Source organism: Sorex fumeus, unplaced genomic scaffold, assembly GCF_029834395.1.
Source record: "Sorex fumeus unplaced genomic scaffold, SorFum_2.1 ptg000058l, whole genome shotgun sequence".
Lineage (NCBI taxonomy): Eukaryota > Metazoa > Chordata > Mammalia > Eulipotyphla > Soricidae > Sorex > Sorex fumeus.
In genome coordinates, this window is record NW_026606115.1 from 24,034,534 (window position 1) to 24,048,145 (window position 13,612).

The 13,612-nt window shown below is 41.6% G+C and overlaps 2 pseudogenes; one reads left to right on the forward strand and one right to left on the reverse strand.

Annotated features, from left to right (window-relative positions):
• Positions 1–220: 220 nt before the first annotated feature.
• Positions 221–5,230, reverse strand: LOC130034145 (protein FAM177A1-like; annotated as a pseudogene).
• A 4,075-nt stretch (positions 5,231–9,305) lies between these two features.
• Positions 9,306–10,817, forward strand: LOC130034184 (translationally-controlled tumor protein-like; annotated as a pseudogene).
• The last annotated feature ends 2,795 nt before the right edge of the window (positions 10,818–13,612 follow it).

Genomic DNA, 13,612 nt, shown 5'->3' on the forward strand with positions numbered 1-13,612 from the left:
ATTTAAATGTTTTTATTGACAGTTAGTGTTCTAAAATGTCCTTGAACTTTTAAAAGATCACTTTAACCCAAAGCACTAATTTGAGACAGTAAAAAGCATACGTAGTACAAATATCCAAATTTTATATCTAGCTTTTGCTAGAGGATAAGAATAAGAATTTTTCCCTTTCTAGAAAACTTAATAATTTAAAATATAAATAACTGTATTAAATCCCACAGAATTAAGTCCCAATGAATAAAGAATGCGAAAAGTTTCTGGTATAAACAATCCCTTAGTGTTTAAAGTCTTACAGTCATCTGATTTTATGGTGGGGCAGACACTGGGTTTTGCTTGCTTTCCATAATTACTTCACAATCTCCCTCCATCTCAAAGTTAAGATTCACAAAGGAACTGGATATCACAGTTTCTGGCTGACCTCTCTGAACAATGGTATCAGCCTGATGTTTATTCTGTTGAAATTGTCTTTCTGCTTCTTCAGACATCCTGTTTTCTTCCTCTTCCTCTTTCTCCTCCTTCATATGGTAATACTCATCAATGGCATACTGGTATTTTGGGGTGTTGAAGCCCAAAACAGATGGAATCTTCTATCCAAGAAAGTCACACACTGAGAGGGTTGAGATGGCAGCCTGAAACATGTAAAACCATAAGTAGGGGCCCCAGGTAAGTTTTGTCGGATCAACAGTAGGCAAAACATCTTTCTTCTCCAGGCCATCAACTTCATCTTCATCTGTAGTATATTCTTCCATTGTTTCATCACTAACAAAGTGGATAACTCTTCTTGGGACTTTCTTCCTTTTTCCTATGACTCCCAGTTCTATATTTTCAAAGCCTCTTTCTTTACTCATCTGCGGAGCTGGGTCCCAGAGCGCCACGGTGGCTGCAGTCCCAGACGCAGCCACTCCGTCTCCTCCCTCCACGCGGCTCCTGTGCTCCGCGCCCAGGCTCGTCACCACTGCAGGGCTGTTGGCATTGGCGAGATAGAACGTAATAGCCCATAAGCAGACATCCTCCGCCTCCCGCCCAGCAGCGGTCAGTGGCACGGTCAGCGACGAGGAAGAGGCAATCACCCCAAAGTAGATTTTTATGCTCTCAATTTTTAATTTTGCTTTGTGGCTGCAACAGGTGATGCTCAGGAATTATTCCTGGCTCGATGTTCAGGAATTACTCCTGGTTCTGCTTAAAGGATTATGTGGGATGACTTAGAGTGAACAAAGATTGTTAACATACAGACTCCTTCTGCCTCATGGTTAATTAAAACGTGGAAATTTATTTTATCATAGTTTTTCAGTGTGGTTTTTTTGAGGAATACTTATTGTTTCAATGATAAGGGGTGTATCAAGAATTCCTAATTTAATGGTGTTATTTCCTGTCAGTGTATCAAAATTCAGGCCCTTAAACTTTTTGATATTTTTGGTGATGGATGGAGAAGTTGTGAATACCCTGTTTTTGTGTTTCATGTATGGTTTCTATATAGAACTAATTTACCCCCTTTCCCTTTTGTTTCTTTTACCCATTATTGTCTAGGTGTCAGAGGATACTCATGTCTTCTGCATTGACTTCATGTTCCTCAAAGTGTACTCGTTTTAAGATTAGGCCTTTGCATCAACCCTCAAATAACACTCCCTATTTTTCATGACTTCCCTAAAATCCTTGTGATAATTTTTCATGCCTTTTTGTTATTTTCAGACTTAGTTTGTGCTTAGTAATTCTGGCTGTAACTTTATGTCAGCTATAGGCTCCTCGCCAACTTCTTCCTCTCTTATCTCTTGAATCTTTTTTTGATTTGTCTTTGCTCTCAACGAAGCTATAACGATGAGGTTACAACAAATTATGTGTTTGGATTCATGATGATTCTCTTAACTCATAATTCTGACATTTTGGGTATTATTCACTTTAGAGTATTAATAAGGGTGAAGGACCAGAGTGATAGTCCAGTGGGTAAGGCTTTTGCCTTACATGTGGCCAACCCAGGTTCAATCCCTGGTATTTCATATGGTCCCCCAAATACTGCCAGGAGTGATTCCTCAGTGAAGAGTCAGGAGTAACCCCTGAGCATAGCTGGGTGTGATTCAAAAAGCAAAAAAAAGCAAAGAAAAAAATAATAATAAGGGTGAAATTTTATTATATATTTTTCAGGTTCTTTATTGGTTCTTTTTCTTTGGGGCATAAATATTGGTAATTAGGTAGCTGGGTAATCACCCTTATCTTCTGTTCACGTAAATCCAATTTTGATTGAAAATCTTACAAAAATATACAATTATGTCTGTATGTATTTATACTTAAGTATGAAATTGCATATATTTAGATACATACATTTCTTTTAATTCTGTGTTCACAGTAGATATCTCTTGAGGTAAAAATTCATTCACCAAATATTATTATAGTGGATACTTAATTTAATACATTAAGCTTTTCTATAAGAGATCACTAACATGTTAAATGTTGAGTAGTGTGTGTATATATAGAGATATATATCCACAATTTTAATTTTTTCATTTGTTTATATTTTGGTTTTGAGGTCACATCTGGTGATGCTTAGAGCTGACTTCTGGCTCTGCGCTCAGGAATTACTCCTGGCGACAACCCTATGGGATATTGGGAATCGAACCCAGTTCAGGCTCGTGCAAGGCAAGCGCCCTCCCTGCCTCATTTCTGACACTCCATTCTCTCTCAACGGAACTACTATTTCCGAATGCAACAGTTATGTGTACCTAGGTCGAGAAGTCAACATGACAAATGACCTGGCACCTGAGTTGCGCAGGAGGAAGAGAGCGGCCTGGAACGCCTTCAAGAGCGCCAAAGAAAGAGCTAAGAGGACGAAAAACCTCCAGGTTTGGGCAATCTCTTTGATTCCACTGTTCTTCCTGCTTTAACATACGCCTCAGAGATCTGAGCCCTAGGCAAACAGGATGAGAACGCTATTAGGGTCTCCCAAAGAGAAATTGAAAGAGCTATGCTTGGAGTATCACGTTTCACTCAAATGAGAGAAAGAATCCAGAGTTCCGACCTCCATCAACGATCAAGATTCAGGGACTCTGTCTCCTTTGGCAAAGTGTCAACAATCAGATGGGCTGGACATGTAATGAGATTTGGAGACGACTGCTGGACTAGAGCCATTACCGACTAGATTCCATGGGATGTCAAAAAACCGAATAGCCGCCCACATACCTGATGGTCAGACTTCTTCATCAAGACCCTGAATGATCGTTTTGAGTTTCTTCGTGTTCCTAGAAGGAACAGACGCCATTGGACTACACTAGCATGCAACAGGGACTAATGGAGATGTTTCTGGTGCCCGCTCGAGCAAATCAGTGATTAACAGGAAGGCAAGTGATCAAGTCAATTTGTTCTGGCCTATGTATGCCCAGCACTACAAGAACTCAGCAGCAGCACATAATACGGGCTTTGCATTGAGCCAATGACCAGGTTGATCTGTTCAGGTACACTGTGTCTTTAGTACTGGGAGTCTCCTTTGTTACTATAGTTGTGATAGGGAAGGGAAGAGCAACATCAATGAGCAGATTAAAATCTCAATGGATCATCACATGGGTTACAGTAGACGTGGAACTAAACAGCATAGGAGAACCCAGTGCTGTTCCTCTGCTTCTGTGACCAATCCTGACTACTATTCGTGCCAAATTCTGCCAAATTCATGCAAAATTCATGCAAAATCTACTTCACATTCTGTGTTTCTGTATCACAGCTTGAGGTCTGCATAAATCCCTAATGGAGGAGGGAGAACATTCATTATTGTAGTTACTGGTGTATTGAAACACCAGGAACCAAATTGGGCCGGTGTTGTTGGTTTTTAATCCCTGCATTCAGATACTAGAAGAAACACAATTTTAATTTTTGAGTGGTGATCTCTTATTTCTACTCTTGATCCCTCTTTAGCCAGGTCTGTTCCACTCACAGCAATGGCAGTTGGAATGCTCTGAGCCTCATTAGAATTATATAATCAGGCTATATTAGGAACAAGGACAATGGCAACATTGCTAAATGTCAACCTGAGACATTTCACCAGCCATATCTAGAACATTCCTCCTTCACCCATATTCCCCATCTTCCAGTAGCTAGGCGTTACACCCACCAACTGCTCATGGTGCTGTGCAATCCCATCAATGGCCAAGACCCAGAGACTATAAAACCAAGTTCCCGGACCTCTGTCTAGTTCTCGCTCTCGGAGAACCCGGTACTGAGAGTATCCTGCCTGCACGGCAGAGTCTGGCAAGCTCCCCATGATGTATTCCCCATTGGAGGGGCGCCTTGAGTTTCCCTTGCTGCCCCAAGCAGATTCCCGACAGCTGAAGACCTCCAGAACCAGACACAGCCATGCTTAAGACCACTCTCCACATGCTCGGACAAGCCTCACGCATGAAGGAATCGGCAGAGGAACCCAGGTGTGCAGGACCGCGGCATTTGTGGCCAGGCAACTTCTTATTCTCTCGTCTAGTTCTACTTCTTGCTTTCGGAGAACATGGCAGGCTACGAGAGTACCATGCCCGCACAGCAGAGTCTAGCAAGCTCCTCGTGGCGTATTTGATATGCCAAAACCCAGTAACAATGATGGGTCTCATTCCCGTGACCCTGAAAAAGCCTCTAATGTGGCACTTGTTAAAACCTCAGTGGTAGGATGAATGGAGACATTACTGGTGCCTGCTCGAGGAAATCGATGAACAATAGGATGACAGTGATACAGTAGTACAGTGATCTAGGACAGACACATGTTCCCAGATAATACATGGATCAATGGTCAGAAGAGAGAAGCGGATGCCACCAATAGTCCTGGAAATCCTGTTCCATAGATGGAATGGTTCATTCAAGACAAACAAATAGTCCATAGGTACCCAATATGCCACCATGACACCCCTGCACACATTACAGGTCACATGTAAAAGTTTCTGAAATAATTTTCTGTCTTCCAATCACTCTTAGCCTGTTCTGACTTACAGAACTTTTTTTACACTTTGAAATACTCTTTCTCTGCATTACTTTACATCTTGGGTGTCTTGTTCAGTTCTTTTTTCGAGATACTGAGAGATAACAGATAACATTGGAATATCTCATAGCAGTAAGAATAACATATCTCAAAAAACTGGAAACAAGTAGTATTAATTATTGTTGTTTAGGATGTCATGTGGTCTAATAAACAGATTGCCTACATTGACATCAGTGTCTCTTCATGTATTAATTTCTCCTCTTTAATTCTATTCACTATAGTTCCATGCATATTCAGATATATAGATTAATGTGACTTATTAGCAAGCATATCTCTTATCAATGGATAAGGCTTCTCTGTGCTACGTAGTTGGATTCTGTTTGTTCATAATTGGGGGAGATTTGCTTGTCAGTGTCTGTTCTGCCATTTCAGTGTCAGAATATTTTATACTTTTAATCTCTTCAGTGAAAATGTCCCTTGTTATTGCATTTCCTTTCTGATTTCAATAATGTTTTACTGTGTTAGTGTGTATTTCATTGTTTACATGATAGTGATATTAAGATAATTTACCGTGAGAATCCTGTGATTTTAAGCACATACATATGCTTTGGATGGATGTTTTTGTGTTGTGGATGTAGCTGCCAATAAGTGGAATCAATAGGCTGTATGGGAGTTCCATCCTTGCCTTTTTCTATTCCTAATTTTTTATTCTAACATTAAGTTCTTTAATATCAACTACTTTCCACTGAGGCTGGACCACATGACATCCTAAACAACAATAAACCTACTACCATTAATATTGTTTTCAGTTTTTTGAGATATGTTATTCTTACTGGTATGAGATATTTCAATGTTAATATGGCAAACAAAAACCAACAAACCCAGAAAAAAACGGAAGAGGATGAAAACAGACGTTACAAAGAAGACATCTGGATGATATTAGGCATATTAAAAAGTACTCAACATCACTTATCAAGAAAATTAAAATAAAAGCACCTGTTTAGTTTAAAGCGGGTGGCCAAAAACATGTAGTGTTGGTACTATAGGGAGTTGAAGACATTTCTGCCTTATCAAAGAAAGTTAGAGTTTCTGAAGAATGGCAAAATAAGCAACGGGAGAGGCAGGGCAGTGAGGACACCCAGTGCTCCAAGACTCTGGTGGGACGTGAAAGGAAAGCCCCTGTGCATGACAACTCAGATGCTAGGTGCTGTGAAACTCTGATCCCTGGCAATTTAACAGAAACAGAGTCGCAGGCAGAGTCCCTTTCCCAAGGCACGAATACTAAACCTCCAATTCAGAGCTTCAGGCTATTGCAGAAGAGCACATTTTCCGGGGGCTGTAAAAATTAAAGAGAAGTCACTCATTTGGGGCCACTGCCAGAGTCAGCATGAGATTTAACTCTTAGGCCCAGAGAAGGAGAAAGAAGCAATGGAGCTCAACCTGAAACCCTTTTCCTTAAAGATAGCATTAAATGATGAGAAAGAATGGATATATAAAGTAAAAGGATTTGTAAGAACAAAAATACACAACCCAGAAAGTGTTGCAAGCATTTCTATGGGAAGTCTGGTTTGCTGGGTTTGGGGGTAAGAATTTTATAGCTTAAGGAGCTAAGTAATGAGTCATGTTAGTTTTAATTGTGCTGTGGTAGAGATTAATATTGAAATTACATTAACATCTCAATATACAGCTAGAAGACATATACGTTGATATGTGTTTTAGGCTTAATTAATTTGTAGTACTGTCCACTGTCCTTCCGGTGTTCATCGATTTGCTCGAGCGGGCCCAGTAAAGTCTCCATTATGAGACTTGTTGTTACTGTGTTTGGCATATTGAATATGTCACATGTAGCTTGCCAGGCAAGGCAAATGCCCTACCGCTGTGCTGTTGCTCAGAATTAATCTAAAAGATAAATTAAAAATTAAGGGTCTCTCTACTGAACACGAATTTGTAATCAAGTTCTTCTGATTTCTCTTATCAGAAATTGGTAACCTGCAAGAATCACAAGAATGTCAACTATCCTCTGAGCAATTTTTAACGCTGCCTCTATGACCTTGAGACTTTATTTCCTGATCCAACAGAAAGGGATTGCTAAATCTACCGTGGTTTGCAATCCAAGCAGGGAAAGTGCCGGGATATTGGAGATACACAGGTCTCTGGAGAACCAGTAGACTCCTTCATAGACATGAGAATTAAGATGACTGCTCAGGTAGCTTGTGGCTAGTCAAAATTTTGAGCAAGTTCTGGGCCAGACATAGTACAGTGGGTAGGGCGTTTATCTTAGCAGGCAGTCAACAGGGTTATTATCTTTAGCATCCCATATTGTCCTCAGAGCACTGCCAGGAGTACTTCCTGAGCACAGAGCCAGAAGTCATCCTTAGTTTGGAATTTTTAGGTCTTTTTCCTTGAGTGTCGGCATGTTAGCAAGATTGTTCAATAGATGGTGCCAAAGAGATGCAGCAGGAGAAATTTGTTTTGTCTTTAGCTTCCAGATTTGGATCTCCCAGGACAGAAAGCTTGCACAGACAGATTCCTTCAGGTTGCAAACTTTTTCACTGTCCTACAGACTACAGGGCCTTGAAACAAGCACCATCACCTTGACTCCTACTTCAGAAGATTTTCTCATGGTGAAAGGAGGCATTAATACAGATCACACCGTTGAGATGTGGATATGGATAAATTCTCCTTTATTCCTCCCACGGACTGGAGATATAGCACAGTGGGTAGGGCATTCGCCTTGAATGCGGCCCACCCGGGTTCTATACCTCTGCCCCTCTCGGAGAACCCGGACAGCTACCAAGAGTATATCGCCTGCATGGCAAAGCCTGGCAAGCTACCAGTGATGATTTCGATATGTCAGAAACCGTAACAACAAGTCTCACAATGGAGACGTTACTGGTGCTCGCTCAAGCAAATTGATAAAAAATGAGAGCACAGTGCTACAGTGCTACTCCTCCCACATGTAACCAGATATATATGGATACATCATGGAATAGAACAATACCGTATTAATTTACAATTAAAAGAGAAAGAAATATATTAAGAGTAAAATTTCAAATTATTAATAGAGGTTGGGCTGGAGCGATAGCACAGCGGTAGGGCATTTGCCTTGCACGCAGCCAAAATGGCCGACCTGAGTTCGATTCCTCCGCCCCTCTCGGAGAGCCCGGCAAGCTACCAAGAGTATCTCACCCGCACAGCAGAGCCTGGCAAGCTCCCCGTGACGTATTCAATATGCCAGACACAGTAACAACAAAGTCTCCAATGGAGACGTTACTGGGCCCGCTCGAGCAAATCGATTAGAGGTCACCTCTAAGTAAAGAGAAATAATACAATCTCAGAGGACTGAAAAATATTACCTCTCTCTGTAAGGATATACTTCTTTCTAAATACAAACACATAGAAATAAGTACTATTTCCACAATGATATTGCTTCTGAAATATTTTGTATTTTTATAACCGCTGTGTCTAAGAGAATTAATTCTGATTTTAAAATGATTCAGTCTAATTAAGAAAAGAAAACACTGCAGTCAAACCGAGTAGAAATTATCCTCAATCCTAACATTCATTTTTTTTGTTTAATTTAAAATTTCCCTTTCTTCTCCTTTTTGTCACTATTATTGCAGCCACAGGGGACAGGGGTCGCAGATATTTGGTTGTGGAACTTGAATACACCAGCTTCATATTTTGCCAAGGGTCACACAATTTGTTATCATTGGCACTTAGCATTTGGAGCTGAGCAGGTGATCGAACTTATGGCCTCATGCTAATAATGCAAGTGCACTATCATTTACATATCCCTGGGCACTATATTGCATCTTAAATCATCATACTCTCATATTTTCTAACCACATCAATTTGCTAAGCTTTATAGCAAAATATCAATAGAAAGGTGGGCTTAGTAGCATAAATTACTTTTAGTATGGTTATGGCTCTGCGTGGTACAACCCTGAAGGAGTTTTTGAAGCTCAGTACAGCTCCTAGAGACAAAACTCTCCTGGACACGTTTCCCATGTATTAGAGAGGAAGGGAAGACTCTCAGATACACGGGAACTTCACTCTCCTGCTCTGAATTCTGTTCCCTGAATCTAAATGGTGCAGCTCAGGAGTTTCTGGAGCTCAAATTCATCTCCCGGAGACTAATTTCTCCCGGAAACTTTTCATAGTTGTCTACAGGGTGCAATCAATAGACTCAGACAGCTTAATGGGAAAAAACAAAGAAGTTGTCCAAATAGAAATAGTGGGATTCCTTTTCCACCCGCTCCCCCCCCTCACCCCCCCCCCCCCCCCCCCGCTCAGGCTGCACCTCGCTCGCCCCACGCTCTGAGCTCCTGCCCAGACATAGCCACTGCCGCCCCCCGCCACCATCATGATCATCTACCGGGACCTCAGCCATGATGAGATGTTCTGCAACATCTACAAGATCTGGGAGATCGCGGACGGGGTGTGCCTGGAGGTGGAGGGGAAGATGGTCAGTCGGACAGAGGGTAGCATTAGTGACTCGCTCATTGGTGAAAATGCCTCCCCCCGAACACGCCGAGGGCGAAGGGATCAAAAGCACAGTGATCACCGGTGCGGACATCGTCATGAACCATCACTTCCAGGAAAGCAGCTTCACCAAGGAAGCCTAAAAGGAGTACATCAAAGATGACATGAAATCAATTAAAGGCAAACTCGAAGAACAGAGATCAGAGGAGAGTAAAACCTTTAATGACTGGGGCAGCAGAACAAGTCAAGCACATCCTTGCTAATTTCAAAAACTACCAGTCCTTTCTCCAGGGTCAGGTGAATGAGACCAGTTGTAGTTACTACAGCTGAATCTTATGAAGACAATGTTTATGAGAAACAGCCTTGTTCCTGACGCCCCATTCGCTCTCAACGGAACGACCATCTCCGAATGCAACAGCTATGTGTACCTAGGTCGAGAAGTCAACATGACAAATGACCTGGCACCCGAGCTGCGCAGGAAGAAGAGAGCAGCTTGGAACGCCTTCAAGAGCGTTGAAGAAATAGCTAAGAGGACGAAGAACCTCTGGCTCCGGGCACATCTCTTTGATTCCACTATTCTTTCTGCATTAACATATGCCTCAGAGACCTGGGCCCTACGCAAACAGGATGAGAATGCTATTCAGGTCTCCCAAAGAAGAATTGAAAGAGCTATGTTTGGAATATCACGTTTCACTCAAATGAGAGAAAAAATACAGAGTTCCGACATCTGTCAACGATCAAGAATCAGGGATGCTGTCTCGTTTGCCAAGGTGTCAAAAATCAGATGGGCTGGTCACGTAATGAGATTTAAAGACGACCGCTGGACTAGAGCTGTTACTGACTGGATTCCACGGGATGTCAAAAGACCACATGGCCGCCCACCTACCAGATGGTCAGACTTCTTTGTGAAGATCATGAACGATCGGTTTGAGGCTCTTCATGATCCCAGAGCGAACAGATGCCATTGGGCTACACTAGCACGCGACAGGGACAAATGGAAACGTTACTGGCGCCCGCTCGAGCAAATCGACGTCTAACGGGAAGTTAAGTGATTAAGTGATTAAGTGACCAGTCCTTTATTGGTGAGAACATGAATCCTGATGGTTTAGTTGCTCTGCTGGACTAGCATGAGGATGGTGTGACCCCGTATATAATTTTCTTTAAAGATGGTTTTAAAATGGCAAAGTGTTAACAGATTTGGCAGTTACTTCGGATCTATCACCTGTAATCATAACTAGCTGCTGCTTTTCATCTACACAACACCAGGACAGACAACAGGGACTGATGTCATCTTGAGCTCTTCATTTATTTTGACCTTGATTTATTTGGAGTGGAGGCATTGTTTTTAAGAAAAACATGTAGGTTGTCTTAAAAGAAAAATCACTTAAATTCATTTGAGACACTGGCTCTTAGTTTAATGCCTATTTAAATTCCGAGCTGGAGCGATAGCACAGCGGTAGGGTGTTTGCCTTACAAGCGGCCAACACGGCTGACCTGAGTTTGATTCCTTCGGCCCTCTCGGAGATCCCGGCAAGCTACCGAGAGTATCTAGCCCACACGGCAGAGCCTGGCAAGCTACCCGTGATATATTCGATATGCCAAACAGAGTAACAACAAGTCTCATGAAGAGGACGTTACTGGGCCCGCTCGAGCAAATCGATGAACAACGGGAAGAACGTGATCCGTGATCCATGATTTAAATTCCATTCTGTATTGGTGCTCCTGGAGAAAGCTAGAGCCTGGGTGTAGACCACTACTAAAAAGCATAAGACGGTCGCCTGATTTACTTCTTCGGACTCCTTCTGGGACTGGAGTATCAAAAAAAAAAACAAGAATCAAAAGTCTTTAACTGAATTGGGAAAGACCATGGTGTAACAGTGACAACACTTGGATGTTGCTTCATTACATTCTGATTACCTACAAATGGAAGTAGTTACCTTTGGAAGAGATTTTCTCAAGAATAAAATGAGACTAATACAGTTGAGAGAAAAAGAAGTAATGGAACTCAATAATGCAGTAGAAAGCCTTAGAAGCAATGTGGATGAAGTCAAAGAACAAATCAGTACACTGGGAGGTGCAGTAAACGAATGCAGAAAGAGACGAAGGAAATAGAAAATAAAAGGAGGAAAAAAGAGAAATTAGAAAAATTATTGACAATATCAAAATGAACAATTTCAGAATCATAGGAATTCCAGAAGGAGAAGAGAAAGAGGGGAGAAAGACTAGTTCAAGAAATAATTGAGAGGGACTGGAATGATAGCACAGAGCGTAGGGCTTTTGCCTTGCACACAGCCGACCCGAGTTCGATTCCCAGCATCCCATATGGTCCCCCAAGCACTGCCAGGAGTAATTCCTGATTGTAGAGCCAGGAGTTTCCCCTGTGCATCAACGGTTGTGACTCAAAAAGCGAAAAATAAATTTAATAAGTAAATAAGCGCCAAAAGACATTGGATGTGTTCCAGAAACAAACAAAAAAAAACAAAGGTACTATAAAACTTCACCATAAACAAAGTCCCCAATTTGCATATTATTGAGGAATGGCCCTCACTGCTGCCCTCTGAATTTACTGCCACATTCATACCAAGGCCATATTCCCAAGCGTTGATCCTGGCCAATAACTGGTAATGAGAGCACAGTGGGTAGGGCGTGTGCCTTGCATGAGGCCGAGCCGGGGTTCGATTCCTCCGTCCCTCTCGGAGAGCCCAGTAGGCTCCCGAGAGTATCCCACCTGCACAGCAAAACCTGGTAAGATATCCATTACTATTCAATATGCCCAAAAACATTAACAACAAGTCTCACAATGGAGACATTACTGGTGCCTGCTTGAGCAAATCGATGAACAATGGAAGGGCAGTGCTACAGGACAGTGCCATAATACATTTTTATTTCTGTGAAATGTGAGATTTCTCTAACCAGAATCTTTAGCTACATTACTCCTCTTTAGTGCATTACCTACTATAATACTACACTCTATGAGTTCCTGTTAAAGTTTCCTTCCTTTATTCTACTTCAGACTATCAGATCTGCATTGATGTCTGAAGGCTCTTCCTACATTCTCTCACTCCCTCTCCATTATCCTTCACATTGTTTAATCCCAATTAAACTCTTCCTCATCTAATCCTATTTTGGTTGTTACTTCTCAGATGATCAGTGCTAATGAAAGTAGTTTTAGATATTGTTCACGTATACTATTGCTAATGTGTACTTTGGGGTAGTACTCATTTACCAAACAACAGGCAAATTAAACAATATCCTGAGAAGTCAGGGGTGCCAATAACTCCTAGTCTAAGATCGTACTCACATGACTGATAATTTCTCCAAACTTTTTTTTTACTTTTTGGGTCACACCCGGTGATACACAGGGGTTGCTCCTGGCTTTTTCACTCAGAAATTACTCCTGGCAGTGCTTGGGGGACCATATGGGATGCTGGGAATTGAAGCCGGGTTGGCCATGTGCAAGGAAAATGCCCTACCCGCGGTACTGTCTCTCAGCCCTGATTCCTTCAATCTTGAGGGTAAAAAATCCAAAATAAGAAGGAGACTGTTGCTCCTAGATATTTAAAAGATAGTGGAAGGTTAAAGACTAGCCACTAGTTGGCTAATTTTTGTCGATGACTTGCAGAGAGAAGAGAAAATAAAAATCATCAACAAACAATTACAACTATGAACATATGAGAATCTGATAATGTTATAGTATCTGAAGATTTTCTTATTTTCTGTAGTGAAAGAGCAGAAGGATCTAGAAGTATACTGGGTAACTGACAAAGTTTCAGAGCTTCAAGACATTCAAGTACTCAGCATCTCGGGGTACTTGGGATTTGGAGGGTGTATGCTGGTGATGAGTGTAGTGTTGGAATTATGTGCATGAGAAACCATAGTTAGTAGCATTCTAAACCAGAGAATTTCAATTTTAGAAATTATATAGTCAAAGGGTTATATACCAACAAAGGATGATCTCTCTCATATGTGGCATATAAGGAAACATAACAGGAATAACAAATTCCCAAAATTAGTGGTATAAACAACATGAGAACTTGTATTCAGTAGGAAACATGCGATCTGAGGGGCTGGTAGATAGAACAGGAAGTGGGCAAGGACTATGTTTCCCATTAGAAAAACATTCTAATGGGAGGAGGAGTTGGTGCGGAAAGGTGGTAAACTATCAGGTATGAAACCCTATCGGAAACA